Source organism: Sturnus vulgaris, chromosome 28, assembly GCF_052056855.1.
Source record: "Sturnus vulgaris isolate bStuVul1 chromosome 28, bStuVul1.hap1, whole genome shotgun sequence".
In the NCBI taxonomy this organism is placed as follows: domain Eukaryota; kingdom Metazoa; phylum Chordata; class Aves; order Passeriformes; family Sturnidae; genus Sturnus; species Sturnus vulgaris.
This window is the reverse complement of record NC_142270.1, coordinates 3,137,207-3,163,608: the sequence shown is the minus strand read 5'-3', so window position 1 is coordinate 3,163,608 and position 26,402 is coordinate 3,137,207.

The window sequence follows — 26,402 nt, the reverse complement described above, 5'->3', positions numbered from 1 at the left end:
AGGCTGAAAAAGGATTTTATTTTTTTTTTTTTTTGTCTTCTTTTTGTGCCCTTGAAGGTGAAAAATAAAGAATTGGGTCTGAGAGAGGAGGGGGAGCCTGGATGTCTAAAAGCACCTGAGATGCCCTTCCCCAAATCCCTCATCCACCATTTTCCCTGCAAAAAGTTGGGATTTTTTAGTTCCTGCTGATGTGTTCAGGATGATTTCAAGCCCTTCTCCTCAGGCAGTTTCCTCAGGAAAAGCAGCCCCTTGAATTTCCCAGCCCCTGGAATTTCCCAGCCTGGTGTGTGACTCAAAAGTTTCTCCCAACTCTCCTCCTGTGGCTGCAGGAATCCCAGGAAACCCTTTTTTTTCTGGGAATGGGATTTTAACTGGAAACTGAACCCTCTTTCCAAAGGGAAATGGTGCCCTGGGGTGGGGAAGAAGTGCAGGAGGAAAATTGAATTTTTCCCCTGAGGAAACAGGGAGGCCACATGAATTTTCCCCATTGTTTTTATCCCAGTGCTCCATCTCCCATAACAATTCCCATAGGAAATGAATTCCCTCTTTCCTACTGTTGTGTTGTTCAGTTTTTCCCACCTTCATGGCTGGCTTCTTCCCATTAAATCCAGGTTTTCTCCCCATTGAGTTTGGTCTTCTTCCCATTAAATCCAAATCTTCTTCCCATTAAATCCAAATCTTCCCATTGAATCCAAATCTTCTTCCAACTGAATCTAAGTCTTGTTCCCATTGAATCCAAATCTTCTTCCCATTAAATCCAGGTCTTCTCATTGAACCCAGGTCTTCTTCCAGTTGAATCCAAATCTTCTTCCTGTTGAATCCAGATCATCTTCCCATCAAATTTAGTTTTCTTCTAACTGAATCCAGGTCTTCTTCCCACTGAATTTGATCCTTTTCCCATTGAATCCTGGTCTTCTTCCCCTTGAGTTTGGTCTTCTTCCCATTAAATCCAAATCTTTTTCCAGCTGAATCCAGGTCTTGTTCCCATTGAATCCAAATCTTCTTCCCATTGAACCCAGGTCTTCTCATTGAATCCAGGTCTTCTTCCTGTTAAATCCAAATCTTCTTCCTGTTGAATCCAGATCATCTTCCCATTGAATTTAGTCTTCTTCTAACTGAATCCAGGTCTTCTTCCCACTGAATTTGATCCTTTTCCCATTGAATCCAGGTCTTCTTCCCATTGAGTTTGGTCTTCTTCCCATTAAATCCAAATCTGCCCGTTAAATCCAAATCTTCCCATTAAATCCAAATCTTCTTCCCATTGAATCCAGGTCTTCTCACTGAATCCAAATCTTCTTCCAGCTGAATCCAAATCTTCTTCTCATTGAATCCAGGTCTTCTTCCCGTTAAATCCAAATCTTCTTCCAGATAAATCCAAATCTTCTTCCTGTTGAATCCAGTTCATTCTCCATGCCAATTCCCAGCCCTGGAAGTGCCCGAGGCCAGGCTGGGCAGGGCTCAGAGCCTTGGCCTAGTGGAAGGTGTCCCTACCCTTGTTGGACTGACCTCAGGGTCCCTCCCATCCCATTCCACCATCCCAGGCCATTCCAGCTGGGAAACGCTGTCAGTGAATTCCGTGTTCATTCCCATTGTCCCCCTCTAATCCACCCCGTGTAAACATCAGCCCTTGGAAAATCACCTCCAGCACCACGAGCCAGGCTGGCAGGGGCAGGGAGGGGAACCAAGGAGCTTCCCTTGCTCCTATGCAAATCTCCCTGCTAATTATCTTTTATTAATATTGGGACGCCGACGCTCCGGCTCTTGTTTTCCCTCGTTAAAATCACATTGCAAACGAACCAGCTCAAGATTTGCCTGAATCACTCCAGGCTCTGACTTTCAGCCTTCTTGCAAGCAGCCCCTCCAGTGATACCTGGAGGACTGGGAGTGCTCCTTTCCCCTTTTCTGCCCCGTTTTTGAGCTATTTTGCCGTGATTATTCCACGGGTGACGCCGGCGTTTTGTTGTGATAAATTGGCCGTGTCATTATCATCAGGAGGTGGCTGGGTCGCCTTCTATTTATAATAAGGTGATTTTCATTGCAGAATTGGGGGGGAAATGGGGAAAAAAACACCCTTTTTTTTTTTTTTTTTTTTGTTTTAAACAGCCTTATCTCGCCGCTTTTTCTGCTGGAGTTGAAGAGAAAAATGTTATATTTTTCCCTTTTCATTCTGGAGAGAGGCTTTGAAAGGGCCTAATCAAACACAAATTGGAGCCTTGAGCTTGGAGTTCTCTGCAGACGAGTGAGTCTTTGAGGTTGAAGGGTTGATAATCTCCCATCCCGGCTCTCCCAGGCATCAGCACCCCACAATACTTGGTCTCTTATTTTTTTATTTATTTTTATTGAAAATTGTGTCAAGACCACATCCACCAGGCTGTGCAACACCTAAAAATCTTCGTGATTTTTTTTTTTAATAATGTATAAACCGTTGGTTTTGCCTTAGTTGGGTCGAGCCTCGATCGTGCCTCTGACTTTGTTTATTTTTGGGGTTGTTTTGTTGTTCAGGTGCAGCAGCAGAGTGAAAAAAAATTTCCTGGGGAAAAGTGCCCTAAATGTGTGTCAGGCTGAATTTGGGAGCTTTTGCTCCAGATCTGTTGTGATAGAAATGCCAAATTCCATCAGCTTCGTTTACTTCAGGAGGCTCCTGCAAATCCTCCCGCTGCCTTGTCCATCTGTTGATGCTGATGTTTTTCATTCCCTCTTTGGGTTTGGGTTTTGGGTTTTTTTTTCCTAAATGAAGAAATGAGGATACTCTTCACCACAAGTTGGAAAAATATTCCCTGTGTTGTGGAGCTCATCAAAGAAATTGATGAGTTGGAGCAGTTGGGGTTTGGGTTTGGGTTTTTTTTTTAATTGAGAAGAGAAAATATTTCTTGGTTGACAGAAAACGTTTAAATCCATAATTATCACTGGGAGGGAGCTGTTTTTTGGGAGCCTGGTGTGGAATTGATGGGGTCAGGTCATTGATAAGGAGCTGGATTCCACAGGATCCATCCTTCCCTCTTGGAAGGCCCCGTGGCCACCCATCCCTGACCTTTACTGGTCACTGGCTGGATTCTCCATCCACAAAAAAATGCAAATTCCTGCTGTTCTGGGAGTGCTGGGAGCCGTGGAAAGGTTTGGGTTGGAAGGCACCTCCCACCTCCCATTTGGTCACTGCAAGCCCCAAATGTTGTGGCTGGGCTGATCCCAGAGGAAGCCATGAAAATAATTAATTCCTCATGTCTCATTACCGTGATAATTAGCGTTTTGATCATTAAATGGTCACAAATCCACGTGCCTGGTGTCCCATTAGCACCTGCTGGAGGAACTCCAAGGAAATCTTGCCTGGCACCCACCAGCTCCTTCCTCACCTTCTGTCCCTGCTTGCCACTCCCAGACCTGGGCTGGAAAAGGACAAAATTTGCAATTTTTTTTCCCCACAAATTCAGAATTCCCGTGTTTTTTAAGGGACAGGTGAGCACTAAGAGAGGCAGACAGGGAACTCGACACGGGAGTTTCCCAGGAACATAAAATTCCACGTGGCCAGGCCCTGTCAGGTGCCAAGGTGACATTTGGGGACCTCAAACCCCTCTTTTAGGGCATGGTGGAGCCCCAGAGGTGACAATTCCTCCAGTCATGGCCATCCCTGACTGTTGTGGGCTGTAATTCCAAGAGAAAATTCCATTCCTGAGCAATCAGAGGGCTCACATTTCCCGAGGACATTTTTTTATTATCCATAAAATAATTTGCAGCGAGGTGGGGGCTCCTCCCTTTGCTTTTTCTGTGGGATTCCCCTGGATGTGGTGCTGTTTTGGGTGAAAAACCCAACTTTTCACTATTCCAGCCAAATGAGCTCACCTTCAGCAAAGCCTCGGCAGGGAGGAGAGCAGAGATAAAAATAAAAACATGGGGAGAACAAAGGTCACCGTGAGAAACAGGAATTCAGGATGAAAAGCCCTGGGAGGAAACAACTGGGAAGAGACCCCTGGGTGCTGAGGAGGAGGAGGAGGAAGAGGAGGAGGAAGAGGAGGAAGAGGAGGAGGAGGAGGATTGTGCCTGCAGCCTCCTCCGAGCTGACCTGAAACAAAAATCATCAGAGCTGGGCTGGGGTTTTTTTTCTGCTTTTAGATCAAAAGATGAGAATTTGCTGCTGTCTGTGGCACAGAACTGCAAAGGAGGCGAGGTGGAAACATCTGGAAAAGGAATAAAATGCAGGAAAAGGGGTAGAGAAGTGTGAGGTTGTTGGTTCCATTTGATGGCACCTTTATTTATTTTCCATCGTGGTGGGAGCTGCCAGATGGTTTTGGCTTTTCATTTCCTTTTTTAATCAGATTTAGGTAATAATGGGAAGTCTTGGAAGGATGGGAGGGGCTGGAATCACCAGCCCAGCCCAGATCTGGGGTTTGTTTGGGATCTGGTGCTGGAGGGGAAGGTGGGGATGGAGGAACTCGGCCAGAATGGGACAATTCAGCCTCACCCCCATTTCTTCACGGCAGGAAGATTGAGGGCCTGAATCACAAGGTTTTGCATTCCTGACCTTAATTAATTAATTGATTAATTTGTGGGTACCACCTGTATCCCTTCCTAACATATCCAAGAACTGGGAAAATACGGGTGACAATGGGGGGATTTTTAGGAAATCAGAGGGGTTTTGTTTCCTGCTCCAAATGGAGCAAAGGAAGAAGCTGAAATGTCAAAGCAAAGATCCCGAGGTGGGAGCCCCTCTCTGGACCCTCAGTGCTCCCAGAGGTGTCTGGGGTGGAAGTGATTCCATGTTCTGGGCCAATGGAGAGCTGAGCCCGAGCTCCCAAAGCCCCTTGGTGGCCCCTCTGGCCCAGGTGACCCCAGCCTGGAGCCCGTGGTGGCCTCAGCCTTGCCATGGGCACATCCCAGCCCCTGCAAGGGGGAACGGCTTCCCACTGCCAGAGAGCAGGGATGGATGGGATATTGGGAAGGAATTCCTGGCTGGGATGGAATTCCCAGATTTGCTGTGGCTGCCCCTGGATCCCTGGCAGTGTCCCAGGCCAGGCTGGAGCCCCCTGGGACAGTGGGAGGGGTCCCTGCCATGGCAGGGGTGGGATGGGAGGAAAAGCTCTCCCTGTGTGGAATGGAATTCTGCCCACGGATCCTATCCCAGGATTCTGGGATATTAAAGATGTCCAAGTGAGCACCTTGTGCTGTCAGTCTTGCCCTGCTTTTAGGGAAGTGAAATCCAGGATGATTTAGGATGGGATGGGATGGGATGGGATGGGATGGGATGGGATGGGATGGGATGGGATGGGATGGGATGGGATGGGATTTAAGGTCCTTTCAACCTAAACCATTACCTGGATAAATTTGAAATTCCCAAGATCTCAGAAAAGGGGCTCCAGGAGAGCTGGAGAGGGGCTGGGGACAAGGGATGGAGGGACAGGACACAGGGAATGGCTTCAACCTGGGAAAGGGGAGATTGAAATGGGATTTGGAATGGAATGAGAGTGGGGAGGGGCTGGGATGGAATTCCCAGATTTGCTGTGGCTGCCCCTGGATCCCTGGAAGTGTCCCAGGCCAGGCTGGAGCCCCCTGGGACAGTGGAAAATGTTCCTGCCCGTGGGAACAGGGATGAGCCTTAAGGTCCCTCCAACCCAACCCATTCCAGGATTCCACAGCCCCAGACCTGGATCCTCCCCCTGGCTCTCCAGGCGAGCACTGCCAGGCTCTGCTTTGTTTTCTGTTTACTCTTTCCTCCTCTCCCCCACTCATGAATATTTATCTGGAGCTCCAAAATAGCCGAGAGCACTTTAATCAGGGCCTATCTGCAGCCTAATCAGGGATCAGACTAATCAGGAAGTTCAGAGCTTCAGCTCCTGCTGCAGGAGACCAAAGTTTGCTCCCAGCTCCAGGACGGAGTTTGGCAAAGCCTCCTTCTGCATCTGCCCCGGTTCCCAGCAGAGAAAACCGGGATTCACTGCCCACATCTGGAGGTTTAGAGCTTCTCAGCTGGAGCAGGGAATGCTGGAGGCCAGGCAGTGCTGGAGATGCCACCAGAGCCAGGATTGTCACCAGGAAATTGTGGGAAGGGCCCGGTGCTAATTCAGCCCTGACACCTCCTGTGCTCCCAGCCACAGGGATCTGGCTTTTCCAGCCAATCGCGCCAAATCCCAAATTTTTTTCCTGAATTTCCTCACGTGGCTGGGGTCGAATCCTGCCTGCAGGAGGAGGATTTCCATGCAGAAAAGCTGCTGAGCTCCTCCTCTGTAGGGGTTTATAAATCATCAGCTCTGCCGTCTCCCTGGCCAGGATTTTCCCACAGCGATCGCATCCAGAGGAAAGGGGGAAATAAAATCCCCGAGATAAATAAAGATAAAACTTTTTAAAAACTCAAAAGGAGAGCTCCTGAGGGCTGCAGGCCTGGCTTTTCTTCTCCCTCAGACGGAGAATTTTGCAGAAAATCCTTTAACACGACTGACATGAAAGTCTTGGCTTCCCAAAGCCTCCTCAGACATCCAGGACAAAAGCTCCCATTATCTCCCCCTTCTTCAGTCACAACTTCATGGGATAAGGAGCTGAATGCACCTGGATGAGTTCTTCAATGCAGGTTTACTTTGTGAAAGTCTCCATTTCTAGAAAAGTGGGGATTTCAAAATAAATAATTCCTGTCCCCAGTCACGATCCTGCTCAGGGAGGCAGAGTTTAAATAACATGAAATTGCTATTTAACGATTTATTTTATTGTTATTGCTTTGCTGCTTCCTGGGTGGATTTCTTCCCTTTTCCTTGGATAATGAGGAGCTCTGGGCCCCATTCCCTGTGGTGCCATCTTAGGGATGGAGACCCAAAAAAAATGGAATGGCAGGAATTTTGGGATCTTAGAGCTCACCCAGAGCCACCCCTGCCATGGCAGGGACACCTCCCACTGTCCCAGATTATCCCAGCCTGGCCTGGGACACTGCCAGGGATCCAGGGGCAGCCACAGCAAATCTGGGAATTCCATCCCAAAATGCCATTTCAATCTCCCCTTTCCCAGTTTGAAGCCATTCCCTGTGTCCTGTCCCTCCATCCCTTGTCCCCAGTCCCTCTCCAGCTCTCCTGGAGCCCCTTTAGCTCCTGCAAGGGGCTCTGAGCTCTCCCTGGATCCTTCCCTTCTCCAGGCTGGACATTTCCAGCTCTCAGTCGATTATTCTGGATTTTCCAGGCTCTGGCAGTTGCCAGTGGAGAGAGAAACTGAGGACACACGGTTTGCAAGAGCCTGGAGGGACAGGACACAGGGACAGGACACGGCCAGAGGGCCGGGATGGATGGGATTTTGGGAAGGAATGAGGGTGGGGAGGGGCTGGGATGGAATTCCCAGATTTGCTGTGGCTGCCCCTGGATCCCTGGGAGTGTCCCAGGCCAGGCTGGAGCCCCCTGGGACAGTGGGAGGGGTCCCTGCCATGGCAGGGGTGGCTCTGATGGGATTTCAGGTCCTTTCCCACCCAAACCATTCCCAGATTCCATTCCCTGCTTTCCCAGAGCACATCAATCTCATTCCAAGGTGTTTCCCTCCCCTCTCCTCACGCTTTTCCCGTTCCACACAGGCCTTTCCCCTTTACTTTAACAAAATTTTATGACTTTTAATTTTCTTTTACGACTTCCCAGCCCGTTTCCAACCACTTCCCGAGACAGAGCTCCCAAAAAACCACCACGCATCCATCACTGCCTCGTTTCCCTCCCTTTCATCCACAACCACTCCTCAACCACTTGGACGACTCGGAGCTGGCAATTAGGCACCGGCTTTGTGCTCCTGATGAAGGGAGATTAATTAAATCAGGGCTTTTCAAGCCTAGAACAAATCCAGGAATTGGAGTTTTTTTGCCAATTTTCTCCTCCCTTTAAAGCCGGAGCCTCTTAATTTCAGGCACCTGGCGTGGAGTGAGTGTTCTGCCCTGATGGAGAACAACAAACTGGGAGAAGCCTGGTGGAAAAGCTGCTTTTTTTTTTTCTCCTTTCCAAAATCCAAATTATGGAATAAAACAAGGTGAGGTCAGGGGGAAGTTTTATAACCTCCCCTGCCAAGAGGTTTTAAAGTGAATTTTCAATTTTAACCACACGTGGGAGAAAGAGGGAAACCACAGGGTAACTCCATGGCACAAATTCCATGAGAAAAAGAGGGAATGGCCTCAAGTTGTACCAGGAGAATTTTAGGTTGGATTTAGGGAAAATCCTTCATGGAAAATGTTACCCAGCCCTGGCAGGGCTGGAGTCCCCATTCCTTGGGGGATTTAACAGTGGAAGTGGCACTTGGGGACACGGATTAGTGGTGGCCTTGGCAGTGCTGGGTGATTGAAATCGACGATCTCAGAGGCCTTTTCCAACCAAAATTATTCCATAAATCCACCTCAGTTTGCTCCACAATGACCAGAACCTCGGGAAAATTCCTGTATTTTCAGTTTTCTCCTGAATTTCTGTGTGTTTTGAGGCACAGAGGGGGGTGGTAGGACCCTGCCTGCAGCTCTGCCCTGTTTTCAGCATCACTGGAGGTCTGGAGGCTCCTCAGGGAGATCCTGGATTGGCTGGAAGTTCCCAAATTCCTGGTTAATTAAAACACTCATCAAGAGACCAAAGTCACAAATGAGTCATTTATAGATGGGATGGGATGATGGGATGGAATGGGATAGGATGGGATGATGGGATGGGATGATGGGATGATGGGATGATGGGATGGGGTTCACAGGATTTACAGGAGAACCCTGGGCTGTTCCCTGGGTGTAGCAGGCAGGAACAGGGATGGAAAATTCCATAGGATCACCAAAAATAACAGCAGAGGGAGCAGATGGATAAGCACAGTTCATGGAATCCCAGAATCCTGGAATGGTTTGGGTTGGGAAGGACCTGAAATCCCACCCAGAGCCACCCCTGCCATGGCAGGGACCCCTCCCACTGTCCCAGGGGGCTCCAGCCTGGCCTGGGACACTTCCAGGGATCCAGGGGCAGCCACAGCTCCTCTGGGAATTCCATCCCAGCCAGGAATTTCTTCCCAATATCCCATCCATCCCTGCCCTCTATCAGTTTGAAGCCATTCCCTGTGTCCTGTCCCTCCATCCCTTGTCCCCATCCCCTCCGGGTTCTGGAAAGGACTTTGAGGTCTCTCTGGAACCTTCTGTTCTCGCATCATCAGAACCCAAATCTTCACCCCAACCAATCAAATTCCCTTTCCCTTTATGCTAAACCCTGCAGCCTGTGTTCCCAAGCTGCCCTTTCCCCACTCCCCCACCGCCCTCGTTAGGAAAGAACGCAGCAATTAAAGGCTTTGCGTTTGCGAGGCGGGCAGTAATTAACGCATTGATTAACACCGAGAAATTCCGGAGCAGGAAAGAATCCCGACGCCTTTTCCTGCGGGAGGCTGCTCCCTCCGAGGGCTCCTTCTGCCTCACGAAGGATTTCCTTGCAGTTGGAAAAGCGTTTTCCTTGCAGTGGGAGGAGAAAGCATCGTTTGCTCCTCAGCCCGACGGGCACGGGCATATGTTTTCAATAAACTTATGGAAAGGGATTTTGTTTCCTGCAGTCAGGAATTTGCATTCGGGAGCTTTACAAGGATCATAAATCCCTGAGCTTTTTCTGCCTTTTTATTCCATTAAAGTCGTTTTTCAGGCTGTGTCCTCCAAAGATTTCCATGGGTTCTCCTCCATCTCCCAGGGGTTTTGGCATTGGAGAGTTGGTGGGGATGAGTTTTCCCTGCTCTGCTCAAATTCACTCTTTTCCCGTGTGGGAAAGCTGGGAGGTTTTTCCATTTGGGGTTTTGGGGATCTGCTGGGATTTTCACAGCGTTGTCTCCACATCCTGTTGGGTTAATGGTTGGATTTGATGGTCACCAGCACAGGTGGATGTCCCTGGATCCCTGGAATGTCCCAGGCCAGGCTGGAGCCCCCTGGCACAGTGGGAGGGGTCCCTGCCATGGCAGGGGTGGCTCTGATGGGATTTCAGGTCCCTTCCAAGCCAAAGGAATTCAGGATTCCATGTGCTGGTTTCAATGGGATTTGGGGAAGAAATCTGGGATGTCCCTGGATCCCTGTTCCAGGCCCAGCTGGAGCAGCCTGGGATAGTGGAAGGTGTCCCTGCCCATGGTGGGACTGGATGGACTTGGAGGTCCCCTCCAATCCAAGATCCCATGGGCAGGTTTAGATGGGATATTGGGAAGGAATTCCTGGCTGGGATGGAATTCCCAGATTTGCTGTGGCTGCCCCTGGATCCCTGGAAGTGTCCCAGGCCAGGCTGGGATAATCTGGGACAGTGGGAGGGGTCCCTGCCATGGCAGGGGTGGCTCTGATGGGATTTCAGGTCCCTCCCAACCCAAACCATTCCAGGATTCCATGAAACCTCTCCCAGGGATGGCCAGGCCTGAATCCTCCTCAGCAAAGCGACCTGGGGGTCGTTGGTGTAAAAATAAAAATTTATTAATATTTTTAATATCTAATATCCAGGAGATTGAGCATCAAACCTGCTCCTTTTTCAGCTCCTGTAGCAGAGAGATTTTTATAAAATATAATTTAAGGGGCCTGGTCGTGCTTTGAGGAATCTGGAGCGTGCTGAGCACTGGGAAAAGGGACCTGGAGCCGTTCTGGGAATGTGCCCTCGGTGTGAGGCCCTTCCCTGCTCTCCTATCCAAGGAAAAAGCGTTACTTTACAAAAATTATATTAAAAAAATTAATTGAACACCTCAAAAATGCTGGAGGTGGCATTGAGTGCATGGCAGGGACACGGTGAGGGAGCGATTCCACGGGGGGAACGCTCAGGGCTGGAAATTCTGACTTTTCCTGCTGTTCCCGAGCCGGGAATTTGTCACCCTCTCCTTGTCCCTGTGCCACCCCCCCGTGTCCCTTCCCGGATTTCCTCACCCCGGCCCTGCTCAGCCTCAGCGCCGCGAATTCCAGCAGAATTCCAACGGGAAGGCAGCGCAGGCTGAGCGATTTCACGCCTCTGCCTCTGGCTCGCATCTCCTTGGAATTTTTTTCCTTGGAATTCTGGCCCCCATCCCCCTGGAGGGAAATCGCAGTGACTCGGGCGCCCGGTGGCCAAATTCTCCACCTGAAATTAAACCTCTCCCCGATTATCCTTTTAATCAGAGGGAATTTATTCCAGAGGGACGCGGGGTCACTTGGTGGGGAGACAAATGTCCCTTCAAGGCTCCTTTTCTGCTCCAGAGGTAGAAAATTCCAAATAAATTCCTGCAGAAAGCCGTCCCCTCCGCCGAGGAGTTCCCGGGGGTCTCATCCCGGGCTGTCCGACACCTCCGCATCCCTCCCTGCTTCCCTGGTCTCTCCCTGCCACCTGCTGGGAAAAAAAAGGAAAAAAAAAAAAAAAAAACTGGATAAAGTGAATTTATCCAAGGAGGGAAGGGGCTGGAGGTTGCTCAGGTGGAATTTGGGAGGTTTTAGGAGAAGGATCTGCCGGGAGTGTCCAAAAACGCTCGCAGATTTCGCTGCGTCCTCCCTCAGAGGTGCTGGCTCCTGAGGGTCCGATTCCCTCAGGATTCGGAGTAAAATTCGGATTATTTTATTTTATTTTATTTTATTTTATTTTATTTTATTTTATTTTATTTTATTTTATTTTATTTTATTTTATTTTATTTTATTTTATTTTATTTTATTTTATTTTATTTTATTTTATTTTATTTTATTTTATTTTATTTTATTTTATTTTATTTTATTTTATTTTATTTTATTTTATTTTATTTTATTTTATTTTATTTTATTTTATTTTATTTTATTTTATTTTATTTTATTTTATTTTATTTTATTTTATTTTATTTTATTTTATTTTATTTTATTTTATTTTATTTTATTTTATTTTATTTTATTTTATTTTATTTTATTTTATTTTATTTTATTTTATTTTATTTTATTTTATTTTATTTTATTTTATTTTATTTTATTTTATTTTATTTTATTTTATTTTATTTTATTTTATTTTATTTTATTTTATTTTATTTTATTTTATTTTATTTTATTTTATTTTATTTTATTTTATTTTATTTTATTTTATTTTATTTTATTTTATTTTATTTTGGAGAGGAGCTGGAGCAGGTTGCCCAGGGCAGGTGAGGATGCTCCTGGAGCTGTCCCTGCCCACGGCAGAGGTGACACTGGGTGGGATTTAAGGTCCCTTCCGACCCAAACCAGTCTGGGATTCCAGGATCCCAGATATCCATTGGGAAGAATGAAAAGGATTCCAAGGAGATGGAGAGAAGCACCTTTAGGGAAGTGAGGAAAGATCTTGGGAGAGCCTCAGGCACCGAAACAACCGCGAGGACCCGGGTGGAGGCTCCTGAAACCTCGGGAGGAGCCGCAATTCCAGAGGAGTGACCCCACAGAACCTTCTGGGTGGACCCGGACCCTTCCCAGGGCTGTTCCCTGCGAGGACAGCAGGCAGAGCCAAAAATGGGATTTATTGACGTGCCAAAAAAAGCCTTTTTCCTTTTTTCCCCCCTCATCTTTTTTTCCCCCGTTCAATGCACGAAGCTCAAAGCCGGGATGAGTTTTCCGGAGGGGTGGGGTGTGCTCGTCCCGGGTGATGCTCAAATCCCACCCGGACACCGCCCTGCCCAGGGACTGGGGACAAACTGCGCTGCTTTGGGATTTGGGAGCAGAACTTCCCTTCCTTCCCCTCCTTCCCCAATTCCTGCACCCCAAAATCCCAAATCCTCATTCCAGGAGAGGAGATTCCCCCCCATTCCCGCACCCACGGTTCTCGTTTTCCTTCCAGGAGCGGAGCGAGGGCTGGAGCTGCAAACGCAGGTCTCTGCAGCCCTCTAGTGCCCGGAAAAACCTGGAAAAAATCCGAGTTTTGTGGAGTTTGGATGAGGACCAAGGGCGAGGACAGCTCGGGATCGGTGTCCTCGAGTCGGGATCCGCATCCTCAGGATTGCATCCACCCCATTCCCCACCCTGAGCTTCCCGCGGGCAGAGGGCAGGGATGGCATTTTGGGAATTGGGAATTCCTGGTGCGAGGGTGGGGAGGGCCAGGAATTCAGTCCCAGTCAGGATTTGGGGACAATTGGCTTTGTTTGGAATTCCTCATTCCCACAGTCCTGAGTGCTCTTCCTCAAGGATCTGATGGGAATTCAGAGCTTGGAGCTGGAACGTGAAATGTTATGAATTGTATTAATGCTTTTTCACGTATTAAAGCGGTGGCAATGGGTTAAAACAGGAATTGAAATGTACGAATGTATTCATGCAGCTGTGTCCTGGCGGGGCAGCTGTGCTGTGTCACAGCTTTTGGGATGGGACAGCACGGCCCAGAGCCAGGCTGGGGGGCGGTGACACCCTCAGATTGTCCCTGGGACATCGGACCAGACAAGGACACCCCGGTGTCTTTGGGTGCCCCAGTCTCAGATTTTTCTGGGGCGCTGACGCTGAGGGGACATTTCTGGAGCTCAGAGTGATCCTCCCAGCTCAGCGGCTCGTGGAGCACATCCCTGTTTATTCCCAGAGCCAAGGACTGTGTGTTGATGCAGAGCTGCAGCCATGGACAACAGGAAACTTTCCATCCGAGGGGATGGAGTCGGCTCCACACTGCCAGAGGGCACGGGAGATGGGATTTGGGGAAGGAATTCCTGGCTGGGATGGAATTCCCAGAGGAGCTGGGGCTGCCCCTGGATCCCTGGAAGTGTCCAAGGGAGAAGGAAAAGCTCCAGGGAGAGCTCAGAGCCCCTTCCAGGGGAGCTGGAGAGGGGCTGGGGACAAGGGATGGAGGGACAGGACACAGGGAATGGCTCCCAAATTATGGAGACCGGGATTTGATGGGATTTTTGGGAATAAATTCCTCCTTGTGAGGGTGGAGAGGGGCTGGGATGGAATTCCCAGAAGAGCTGGGGCTGCCCCTGGATCCTGGAAGTGTCCAAGGGAGAAGGAAAAGATCCAGGGAGAGCTCAGAGCCCCTTCCAGGGGAGCTGGAGAGGGACTGGGGACAGGGATGGAGGGACAGGACACAGGGAATGGCTTCAACCTGAGAAAGGGGAGATTGAAATGGGATTTTGGGGATTGGGAATTCCTGGCTGGGAGGGTGAGGAGGGTTTGGGATGGAAGAGCCTGGCATGGTGGGAGGTGTGCACGGGGTGGGGCTGGAGGAACTTTCGGGGCCTTTCCAACCCAAACCATTCCAGGGTTTTGTGACCTCATCTCCAGGCCCCCAAAATCCGGATATTTCCTAAAATTTTCCAGGGTATCCATTGGGATGAGCACTCGGAGGGGCCCAAATCCCACGGAGAGCTCAGAACCCACAATCCAAACCAATCCCATGGAGCTTCCTGGATTTCTGTGGGATTTCCCTTTTCCTTAGAAAGGCCAAGCCAAAGGTGTGGGAAAGGCAAAGGGAGCTGGGAACAGAGGAGAGCTCACAGGGAACAGGAGAGAGGCTCACTGGAATAAATCAGGGAATAAATCATGGAATAAATCATGGAATGAATCATGGGTCACCCCTCCCTGTTTATTAAAACATGTGGTTCAGTGTAAAAATGAAATGAAATTAAATTAAATTATATTGAATTAAATTAAATAACGAAAAAAGAAAAGAAAAGGAAAGAAAAGAAAAGGAAAGAAAAGAAAAGAAAGAAAAGGAAAAGAAAAGAAAAGAAAAGAAAAGAAAAGAAAAGAAAAGAAAAGAAAAGAAAAGAAAAGAAAAGAAAAGAAAAGAAAAGAAAAAGAAAAGAAAAAATACAAGAAAATACAAGAAAAAAGAAAATACAAGAAAAGAAAATAAAAGAAATAAAATATTAAAAAGGAAATCGAAATAAAAATAAAATAATAAAATAATATTGAATTAAATTAAACAATGAAAATAAAATTAAAGAAAACAAGGCAAAATAAAATACATATAAAATAATTTCTTTATCTAAAACATGAACCCCAACAGAAGTCGATCCCATCCCGATCCTTTGGGATCGTGGCTGATTTTGGGATGGTCACAATTGGACCTTGGGCCTGGGGAGAAGTGCAGGAGTGTCAGAAAGTGATAAAATGGGAAAAGCTGGCGTTGTTTTCTGGGAATTTGGGTGAGGTGGGAGCGAATCCTTTCAAATCCACCATGGGAACATTCCAGGAATTTCGCTGGCCGAGGGAAAAAATTCCCATTTATCCCCAAAATATTCCTGCGGGTGGATCCTGGATTTCCCCTTGCACGTGTGTGGAAGAACCGGGATCATCTGCTCCATTTCTCCCCCCAAAAAATTCCACATTTTAGAGCTGGAAATGCCCAGCAGAAGGTGCCGGATCACCGGAACATTTAGGGAATGTTGGGAATTGCGGGGATGGGAAAGGGAACTTCTGAGCAGGGCTGGCCCCTGGCGCTCCGGAGTCTCCAGGCACGGATCCAGAGGGAGAAATTCCTTCAGAGCCGGGGAATTTTCCCAATCGGATGGAAAAAGGAGGAGCTGCAGCCGGATGGATCCGAGCCAGCAACTCTGGACTTTAAACCAAGTGAAAGATTAAAAAAATATATATATAAAATAAAATCTTATTTTGCGTTATTCATGGCTGGAAATTATCCCCACAATCGTTCCCCGGGGTCTGTCCTGCCTCCAGCCCGCTGGAATTCCTGGGAATTTATCGGTGGTGGGGGTTTAAATCGGGGATTCCTGGTCGGACTCGGGGCTCTGATTATTCCCTTTCCACACATTCCGCGTTCCTGGCAATAAAGGGACCAAAACTTTGAATTCAGCAAATCCTCCTGGCTGGAGAGAGGGAGCGCAGGGAAACGTCACAATTCCCGCCTGACGATTAAAAATGAGCGTTTTGGGAGCGCTCCAGCGGGAATTCGGGAGAAAAATCTTGCACGGAGAGCAGATTTTTTCCTTGGAGAGAAGATTTTTCCTCTTTTTTTTCTTTTTTTCCTGAAGGAAAAGCGGGGAATTCCAAGGACAGCCCCGAGTGCGATGCTGGAGCCGCTCCCGCCTGACCTGGGGGATTTTTCCTTCCCGGGAATTCCGGGAGCCTCCGGTTGATTCCAGAACTCCAAAGTGATTTTTCCATGACTTTTTTTTCCCAGCTCAGCCATGGAAAGGGGAACCCCTGGTGGAGGAAGGTGAGGGTTTCTCCCTTCCCAGACGGGAGAGATCCAAAAAAAAAAAAAAGTTAATTTTGGGATTTAACTGACCCGTTGGAGTCTGATCCTCTACCCCTGAGTCCACCGAGAGATCCAACAGGGATTTTTATGGGATGCCAGGGATTTGGGGCTCCGCGCCAGGAGGGTCCCCAGGGATCGCTGCTCCCTCGCTCCGTGCCTCAGTTTCCCTTCCCGGGGCTGAGCATCCTCCCGGGAATGCCAGGAGATGGCACCATCCACCCCAAAAAGGGTTCCACAGCCCGGGGAATCATCGGGGATCGTGGAATCCTTCGGGATCGTGGAATGACTAAGGCTGAAAAAACCTCCTGAGGTCACCCCAGCACTGCCAAGGCCACCACTGAGCCTGTCCCCAAGTGTCACATCCACCGAGAAATCCCAGCGGGAATGGGGACTCCACCCCGATATCCAACCTAAACCCGCCCTGGCACAATTTGAAGTTGTTTCCTCCCATCCTCATCCTCTCGACATCGAAGGATCCAAGCACAGGGAGAATCCAGGGGGGAAAAATCCCCGTTTTGGGATCGTTCGGGATTGATGGAGCTGGGATGGGGCGAGCACCACCCCACACCTCCCCCGGGGACATCGGGGCTCAGCAGGAACCGGATTTTTATGGGGAATCGCCGTTCCTGGGTGCCTCCGGTGCCTGTGGGTGCAGGACGAACCTTCCAAAATCCATATGGGAGAATAGAGATTTTTCTCTCTTTTTTTTTTAAATATTTCTCTCCCGTTCTCCCCCGCACAGAGGTCCCGGCTCTGCCCCTGCTGGATCCGCACCTTTATCCCGATTCCATCCCCATCCCGGCCGGGAGCAGGGCACGATTCCAGCCCGGCGGGGCTGGCGCGGATCCCCCCCCGTGCCGGGATGTCTCCTGAGCCAGGAGAAATCCGTGTCCATGGATTTTTTCGGCGGGCTGGCCGCCGGCCGAGCCGCTTCCCCGGCCGTTCAAAAGATTTTCTTGTTCCTCGCCGGCTCCTGCAGAAGGGCTCCTTTCACAGCCGCCTTTCCTAGACAGAAATTGTCATTTTTCCGAACACAGCTTCCCTTCTCCTGGCCCGGAGCCCTCCGCCTCCCTGACGTCAGCCCGCCTTTGTGATGCTCCGGCTGGAATTTTGCGCTCCTGGTTCTTTTCACTGCCTTTAAAACGAGCGGGGGGTGAGGGGAGGCCACGGGGGGATTCTGATGGAGACGGGGGCTTGGCAGGGGGATCTGAGCGGGGCTGGGATCCCTGGGAACCGGCACAGAGCTCCCATGGATGTGGGGAACTTTGTAATCGGGTTTCTTGGTGTGAGGCGAAAAGAAAAATTATCATTATTCTTGCTATTATGATGATCATTATTAGTATTGTCATCATCATCGTTATCAATAATTGCATTGTTCTGATTCTTTATTGCCATTATCACTCCCATTATTCTCGTGATTCCTCACACTGTTCTAATTTATCATTATTATCCTGGCTTTTACTGATTCCCGGGTTTTTTGGGACTGTCTGCAAAGGATTTTCCAGCCTGCCCGCACCGAGCACGGCGCACCCCGAGGGCTCCGTGTCCCCTCAGAGCTCCAGCTCTGCTCCGTCCCGGCGGGATTCAGGATTGTCCATGACAGAGAAATGAGGATGAGGAGCATGGGTGTCACTAGAGGAAACCGGCACGGGGAGTGTCCCCTCTGGTGACACCCGGCCCTGCTCGGGTACCCAAAGCAGCAGCAAACCCCAGAAAACAGAACCCAAAGCAGCAGCAAACCCCAGAAAACCCATCCCAAAACAGCAGAAAACCCCAGAAAACCGATCCCAAAGCAGCAGCAATCCCCAGAAAACCCATCCCAAAGCAGCAGCAATCCCCAGAAAACCGATCCCAAAGCATCAGCAATCCCCAGAAAACCGAACCCAAAACAGCAGCAATCCCCAGAAAACCGAACCCAAAACAGCAGCAATCCCCAGAAAACCGAACCCAAAACAGCAGCAATCCCCAGAAAACCGATCCCAAAGCAGCAGCAATCCCCGATCCCTCTCCCTGCCCGAATTCCCCCTCTGGGCTCCCGGATCCTGGGGAGTGCCCGGCGGGCACAGCCCTGGTGCCATCTCCGCACGGTTTGTCCCCTCCGGTGACTCCGGGCCGTGCCCGGGCCGCTCCTGGCACTCGAAATTTTCCAGCGCTGGCGCCGTCCCAGGGCCGGGATTTGTTTGGCAGCGGAGCAGAATCGGCTCAGTGTTGTCGCCGGGGCAAAGTCCGGCTCTCCGCTGGCTTTTCCCGGAGGAATGTTTGTGTTCCACCCGCTCCCCTCCAGCGCCGCGCCGCCTCGGCCGGGACGTGTCCCCTGCCCTGTCCCCTCGCCTCGTGTCCCCTGGGGCCTTGAAGGGGCTCTCGGGGGGTCTCTGTCGGGATACAGGGGGGCGGCTTCTCGTCCCGTTCCCACCTCATCCATGAAAGGGACCCTCGTGGTGCCACCAGCCCGACACTTTCTGCCTGAGGGTCCCCGCTGGGGTCACCAACACTGCCCGGAGCAGCGACACGGAGAGGGGGACACCAAATTCCCGAATTTCCCGTTTGCCAGGGCAGGGAGTTGGCTCTTCCCTGCTCCATAATGAGCCCAAACCAATCTTTGGGGTGTTTTGGGGTCTGGTGGCTCCATAATGAGCCCAAACCAATCTTTCGAGTGGTTTGGGGTCTGGTGGCTCTGTAACAAGACCAAACGGGAGTTTTGGGGTTGTTTGGGGTCTGGTGGCTCCATAATGCCCCAAACCAGAGCTTTGGGGTGGTTTAGGGTCTGATGGCTCTTTCCTGCTCCAAAGGGAGCCCAAACCGGGGCTTTGGGGTGGTTTGGGGTCTGGTTGCTCTGTAACAAGACCAAACCGGAGTTTTGGGGTGGTTTGGGGTCTGGTGGCTCTGTAACAAGACCAAACCGGAGTTTTGGGGTGGTTTGGGGTCTGGTGGCTCCATAATGCCCCAAACCGGAGTTTTGGGGTGTTTGGGGTCTGGCAGCAGCGGCTGCGCTGCCGTGACCTTGCCGGGATCGGGAGCAGATCCCAACCTTCCCCTCCAGGTGTGTGTGCGTCCCTCGGGAAACGCAGGTGTGGAGCCGTGTGAGATCTGCGGGATCTGCGAGCGCCTGGGAACATCCTCTGGCTGCAGGGCCCGGCTCTGCCGCTTCCCGGAGGAGCTGCGGGGAGCGCCGGGACCTGTTCTACCTGTGCGCGCTTCCCGGGCAGGGACACATTCCTGCCGTGCCGCGGGGCTGAGTCACGCGTGGCTCCCCGGCCCCAGCTCCGCTTCCAGGGTGATTCATTCCCGTGGGAGGCGGCCCGGGTGTTCTCCCACGTTCCCAGGGACAGCAGGGAGCTCCGTGCGCGATCCCGAGGAGCCGAGCGGTTGTGCCGGTGCCATTCCCCAGGTGCCGCTCCCAGCGCCGGTGCCAAGCCCAGGTGCTGAGAACATCCCAAATCTCCTGGCTCTGCTTCCGGCAGTGCCAGCCCCAGGGTGCCGATGTCACCCCCAGGGTCCTGATGCCACCCCCAGGTGCTGAGAACATCCCAAATCTCTTGGCTCTGCTCCCAGCAATGCCACCCCCAGGTCCCAATGCCATCCCCAGGTCCCAATGCCATCCTGATGTACCAATGCCATCCTGATGTACCAATGCCATCCCCAGGGTGCTGACGCCACCCCGAGTCACTGATGTTCCCTCCCAGGGTGCAAATGTCACCCTCAGGGTTCCAATGCCACCCCTAAATGCCAATACACCCCAGGTCCCAATGCCACCCCCAGGGTGCTGATGCCACCTCGAGTTACCGATGGCCTCCACCCTCAGGTGCCCATGCCCTCCCCAGGTACCGATGCCCCCCCAGGTACCGATGCCCCCCCAGGTGTCGATGCCCCCCCAGGTACCCATGGCCCCCAGGTACCGATGCCCCCCCAGGTGTCGATGCCCCCCCAGGTACCCATGGCCCCCAGGTACCGATGCCCCCCCAGGTACCCATGGCCCCCAGGTACCGATGCCCCCCCAGGTACCGATGCCCCCCCAGGTGCCGATGCCCCCCCAGGTACCGATGCCCCCCCAGGTGTCGATGCCCCCCCAGGTACCCATGGCCCCCAGGTACCGATGCCCCCCCAGGTGCCAATGCCCCCCCAGGTACCGATGCCCCCCCAGGTGCCCGTGCCCCTCCAGGTGCCGGTGCCCTCCCCAGGTGTCGATGCCCCCCAGGTGCCCATGCCCCCCCAGGTGCCGGTGCCCCCCCAGGTGCCGGTGCCCCCCCGTGCCCCGCGGTGGGCGCGGATTCCCGGGCGGTCGCGCGTGGGGAGCGGGGCCGCGGCGCTGACTCAGCTCCGGGGCCGCTCCTGCCGGGCCGCACAATGGGAGCGCTGGACAAACAGGCGGGACAGGGACAAACAGATCCCGCTCGGGGACAGTGCCAGCATTGTGACCGCCCGGGGCAGTGGCCCGGACACTGAGCTCCTCTGTTCCGCCGCCGCCGCCTTCCGGGGGCTTTGTGCTGCCCGGACACCGCTGGCCCTTTGCCCTCTCCGGAGGCTCCCGGAGAAAGGAGGGACAGGAGAGGCTTCCCGAGCCCGGACACCTGGGATGGACCTCGGGGATGTCCCACCTGAGCTGGGAGGGTGTCCCGAGAACAGGAATGAGGATTTGGGGTCCCAGCACAAAGCCCTGCACACCTGGATGGATGCTGGGGTGTCCCACCTGAGCTGGGAGGGTGTCCCGAGAACAGGAATGAGGATTTGGGGTCCCAGCACAAAGCCCTGCACACCTGGGATGGATCTCAGGGATGTCCCACCTGAGCCAGGAGAATGTCCCGAGAACTGGGGTGTGGATTTGGGGTCTCTCAGCAAAACCTCTGGAAGGACCCTGAGGAGAAGGACAGGTGCCAGAGGATGAATTTGGGGTCCCTTGGCAAAACCCCTGGAAGGATCCTGAGGAAGAGGAGAGGAACCAGAGCATGGATTTGGGGTCCCACTGCAAAGCCTCTGCAGGGATCCCAAGGAGAAGGAGGAGAACTGGGGTGTGGATTTGGGGTCCCATTGGGATCCTGAGGAAGAGGAGAGGGACCAGAGTGGGGATTTGGGGTCCTATTGCAAAGCCACTGAGGGATCACATGTAGGAAAACTGAGGTGTGGACTTGGGGTCCTACGCTAAAAACCCTGGGAGGATCCTGAGGAAGAGGAAGAGAATTGGGGGGTGGATTTGGGGTCCCATCACAAACCCCTGAGAGGACCCCGAGGAGAGGAGAACTGGAGCAGGGATTTGGGGGTCCCATCACAAACCCCTGAGAGGACCCCAAAGAAGAGGAGGAGAATTGGGGGGTGGATTTGGGGTCCCACCACAAAGCCCTGGAGGGACCCCGAGGAGAGGAGGACTGGAGCAGGGATTGGGGGTCCCATCACAAACCCTCATAGGACCCCGAGGAGAGGAGGACTGGAGCAGGGATTTGGGGTCCCACCACAAACCCCTGATAGGACCCCGAGGAGAGGAGGAGTGGAGCAGGGATTTGGGGTTTCTGAGGGCACAGCCGGACGTGCGGCTGCCCGGGTGCTCTCCGGGCTCCTCTCCCCTCGGCTGAATGATCCCAGTGTCCCCAGCACGGCCGGAGCGTGACCACGGAGAGCCGGGAAACCCCAAAAACACCTGGCACGGGCAGCTGGCACGGGGAGCTGGCACTGCGAGCTGCCAGAGCCACCGCGGGGTCGCGTCCGCAGCGGGATCAGCCCCTCTCCCGCATTCCCAGCGGGAATTCCTGCTCGCTCCAGGACATGCTTATTATCCCTGCTGCTGGAGAGGGATAAAAACATAAATAAAATAATGTGGTGCTAAGTGATCCAATATTGACATTTTGCCGGGAGCTGCCAGCCCGGAGCCGCCGGCGTTCCCGTGGCCAACAAAGCTCTCGTCAGTGGCCAGGCTTGGGCTGCTCCAAAATCCTTTATTTATGGAGGATTTAGGGGGGAAAAAAGGGACATAAACAGAAAAGGAGGAGCGGGGGAAAGGGTGGGAAGGGAGAAAACCCCGAAGAGTTGTTTAGGAAAGGAAGAAAGAAAAAAAAAAAAGGAATAAAATGGACATTCATGGGGAAAATCCCGGCTATGAAAGAGCCTTTTAAGGCGGCGGAAAAACAGGAGCTGTGAGATAAAGCCAGGAAAAAAATCCCAATAAAGCCCCACTTTTAGCGGGGTGGGGGAGATGTTGGAGGTGCTGCCAATCCCAAAACAGATCCAGGATGAGCCAGAACCCCAAAAATTGGGATGGGGGAGATGTCAGCCGTGCTGCCTTTCCAGGATGGGTCAGACCCCCCAAAATTGGGATGAGGGGGATGTTGGAAGTGCTGCCTGTCCCAAAATAGCCCCATGATGGGTCAGACCCCCAAAATTTGGGATGGGGGAGATGTCAGCCGTGCTGCCCTTCCAGGATGGGTCAGAGCCCCAAAATTTGGGATGGGACAGATGATGGAGGTGCTCCCCTTCCAGGATGGGTCAGACCCTAAAAATTTGGGATGAGGGAGATGTCAGAGATGTTCCTGTCCAGTGAGAGCCCCAGGATGGGTCAGAGCCCCAAAATTCAGGGTGAGGGAGATATCAGAGGTGCTGCCCTTCCAGAACCAGCCCCAGGATGAGCCAGAACCCCAAAATTTGGGATGAGAAGGACATTGGAGGTGCTGCTTGTCCATCAGCAGCCCCAGGATGGGTCAGACCCCCAAAATTTGGGATAAGAAGGACATTGGAGGTGCTGCCCTTCCGCAAACAACCCCGGGAATGTTGGGAATGTTATTTTGGGGTCGGAATGTTTTTTGGGGTCAGGAATGGTTTTTCTGGGTCAGGAATGGTCAGACGCCCAAAATTTGGGATGAGGGAGATGCTGGAAGTGGATGGATCCATCCCGGGATGGATTGGAGCCCCGAAATTTGGGATGGGGCAGCAGGAATGGGCTCGTCGCGGGGCGGGATCCCATTCTGCCGCCGGGAATAATTGGATTTATTCTCAGCCCATACATTAAACAAACAGAGGCGGGGGTGTCGCTCCCCTCCCGCCGCCTCCTGATCGATTCCAGGGCTCCTCCGAGGAGCCAAATCCATCCCGGCCGCCACAATTTGGGATTGTGCGAGCCCCGGGAAGGGCCGGGGGGAGCCCGGGGCCGTGTTTTCCCTCGGCCTCATTTTCACCTTCCCCATCCAAGATCAACAGGCGGCCGGAGGATTCCTGCCGGACACGAGCACACAGCGCCCTTGTTCCCGCAACGCGGCCATTTGGGGGATTTTTCCTGCTTTTTTAATTTTTTTTAATTTTTTTTTTTTTTTTTTCTCATCGCCACGTTGAAAAATCAGGGATTGAAGTCACGGAAGAGTGAGAGGGATGAGAATCCAGATGGAAGAGAATATTCCCGATCTCAGAGAGTTGGAGTCGGAGATGAGGGCACAGAGGGTGATTGACAGCGCCTAAATCCCAAAATCCCAGATTTTGGGCATGGACTGGGGTCTGCAGTGTGACCCTCCCGCCTGGATAAATCCCTAAATCCCAGATTTTGGGTGGGTTTTCCCACTGGTTCCTTCATGGAAGGGTCCAAACCATCACTTTCCAGCCTGGATAGATCCCGAAATCCCAGATTTTGGGTGGGTTTTCCTATTAACTAGGGTTTACAGTGTGACCCTCCAGCCTGGATAATTCCTTAAATCCCAGATTTTGGATGGGATTTCCCACTGGTTCCTTCATGGAACCAAAAGCATCATTTTCCAGCCTGGATAAATCCCAGATTTGGGGTGGGTTTTCCTATTGACTGAGGTCTGCTCTCCAGCCTGTGTAAATCCCTAAATTCCAAATTTTGGATGGGGTTTCCCACTGGTTCCTTCATGGAACCAAAAGCATCACTTTCCAGCCTGGATAAATCCCTAAATCCCAGATTTTGGGTGAGTTTTCCCATTGACTGGAGTCTGCAGTGTTGCTTTCCAGCCTGGATAAATCCCAAAATCTGGGATTTTGGGTGGGTTTTCCCACTGATTCCTGCCTGGAAGGACCCCAAGTGTCACATTCCAGCCTGGCTTCCCCCAGGATTTCCCTCCCTGGGGGAGGGGATGGAATGGGGGATGAAGGAGAAGGGGTTTGTGTCCCTTTTTCAAGGATTTGCCCTAAATCCATGGATTTATCCCAGATCTTCCCCCCAGGAATGACCCTTTAATCCCAAATCCAATTCCAAGAGGAAAACCCAACGCCGGGAGGCTCCCAGGGCAGGAACAATTAAATAACCTCCATTTAATTATTATTAATTATTATTATAATCCCAAATAACTGCTCGGTTTGGGGTTGTGGGTTTGTAACTCGGGAAAAGGGACTGGGAACTCTGGAACTGCTGGGGCCGGCACCCAGAGAGGGAGGGAGGGGAGGCTGGGAATGGATTTTGGGGTCGGGAATGATTTTTGGGGGTCGGGAATTATTTTTGGGGTCAGGAATGGTTTTTAGGGTCAGGAATGGTTTTTAGGGTCAGGAATGTCGATCGGGATCGGGAATGATTTTTGGGGTCAGGAATGATTTTTGGGGTGAGAAATAGGTTTTGGGGTCGGGAATGATTTTTGGGGTTGGGAATGGGTTTTAGAGGTCAGGAATGCCAATGGGGATTGGGAATGGATTTTGGGGTCAGGAATGGATTTTTGGGGTCAGGAATAGATTTTTGGGGTCAGGAATAGATTTTTGGGTCAGGAACGTCAATGGGGATTGGGAATTATTTTGGGGTTGGGAATGATTTTTGGGGTTGGGAATGGGTTTTAGAGGTCAGGAATGCCAGTGGGGATTGGGAATGGATTTTGGGGTCAGGAATGGATTTTTGGGGTCAGGAATGCAGGATATGGGTCACCACTTGCCAGTGGGGATTGGGAATGGTTTTGGGGGTCAGGAATATTTCTTGGGGTCGGGAATACTGGTGGGGGTCAGGAATGATTTTCGGGGTCGAGAATGGTTTTTGGGAATGCCGGTGGGGGTCGGGAATGTGGTTGTGGGTCAGGTACTGGTTTTGAGGTCAGGAACGGTTTTTGGGATCAGGGATGGTTTTTGAGGTCGAGAATGTTTTTTGGGGTCAGGAATGTTTTTTGGAGTCGGGAATGCTGGGGGGTGTTGGGAAAGAGCCGCCTTTCCTTCCTCATTCCCACATTCCAGCTGCTTTTGGGGCGCTTAAATCACCCCCAAATCCCTCTGGTCCCACCACTGCCATTCCCACCCAGGCTCGAGGGGGGTCCCAGTGGGATTTTGGGATGTTTGGGATGTTCAGGTTCTGGGATCGCATCCCGATGCACTTTGGGATGTTTGGGATGAGCCCTGCACTGTGGGAATGTGGGAACGCCGTGGGATCTGTGCAGGAATGCGCAGCCCCCAGGGCGATCCAACAGGCTCGGGTGGCATTTGGGGATTTTGGGTGGCCTTTGTGGCGTCCGGGGCTCCGGAGCGGCATTCCAGGGCTTTGTGGGGTGCTGGGATTTGGGATCGGCAGCGTCGGGAAGCGCCGGCTCCCAGCCCCTTCAAAGAGGCTTTCAAGTGCCGAGGGGAGATGGTATCGGCTGGGAATGGGGAACGGGCGGGGCCGGGAGCGCCCCCGGGGCTGGGAGGGGACACCGGGGGACACCGGGGGACACGGGGGGGACACGGGACAGGGGGACACACCAGGGGACACGGGGGGGACATGGGGGACACAGGAGGGGGCACGGGAGGGGAAAAGGGGACACGGGAGGGAATGGTTTTTGGGGTCAGGGATGGTTTTGGGGGTCAGGAGACACGGGGACAGGGCAGGGGACACGGGACACACCAGGGGACACAGGAGGGGACACGGGAAGGACAAACCAGGGGACACAGCCCGGCTCGGACCTGCCCAAACCCACCATGGCCCCACAGCCAGGGGCTCCCATGGGTCAGACCTGGGGTCCTGTGGGATGATCCTCATGGATAACGGGGGATGTGCTGGCCACTGGCCACGTTTGGGTCACCACTGGCCAGGTTTGGTCACTGCTGGCCAGGTCTGGGTCAGCACTGGCCAGGTTTGGTCACTGCTGGCCAGGTCTGGGTCAGCACTGGCCAGGTTTGGGTCACTGCTGGCCAGGTTTGGGACACCACTGGCCAGGTCTGGGTCAGCACTTCACAGGGTGAAGTCTCTGGGTTTTGGGAAGACCAAGGGTGGGTTCAGCGGATTTTGGGGTGACCGAGGAGGGGGGGTCAGGTCAGTGGGGTGGTGGCCCTGCAGATTTCGGGATGACCACAGCTGAGATCAGCAGGGTGAGGCCTCTGGGCTTCGGGGTGACCGAGGGTGAGATCAGCAGATTTTGGGGTGACCAAGGGTAGGATTAGCAGGGTGAGGGCTCCACGAGTTCCGGGGTG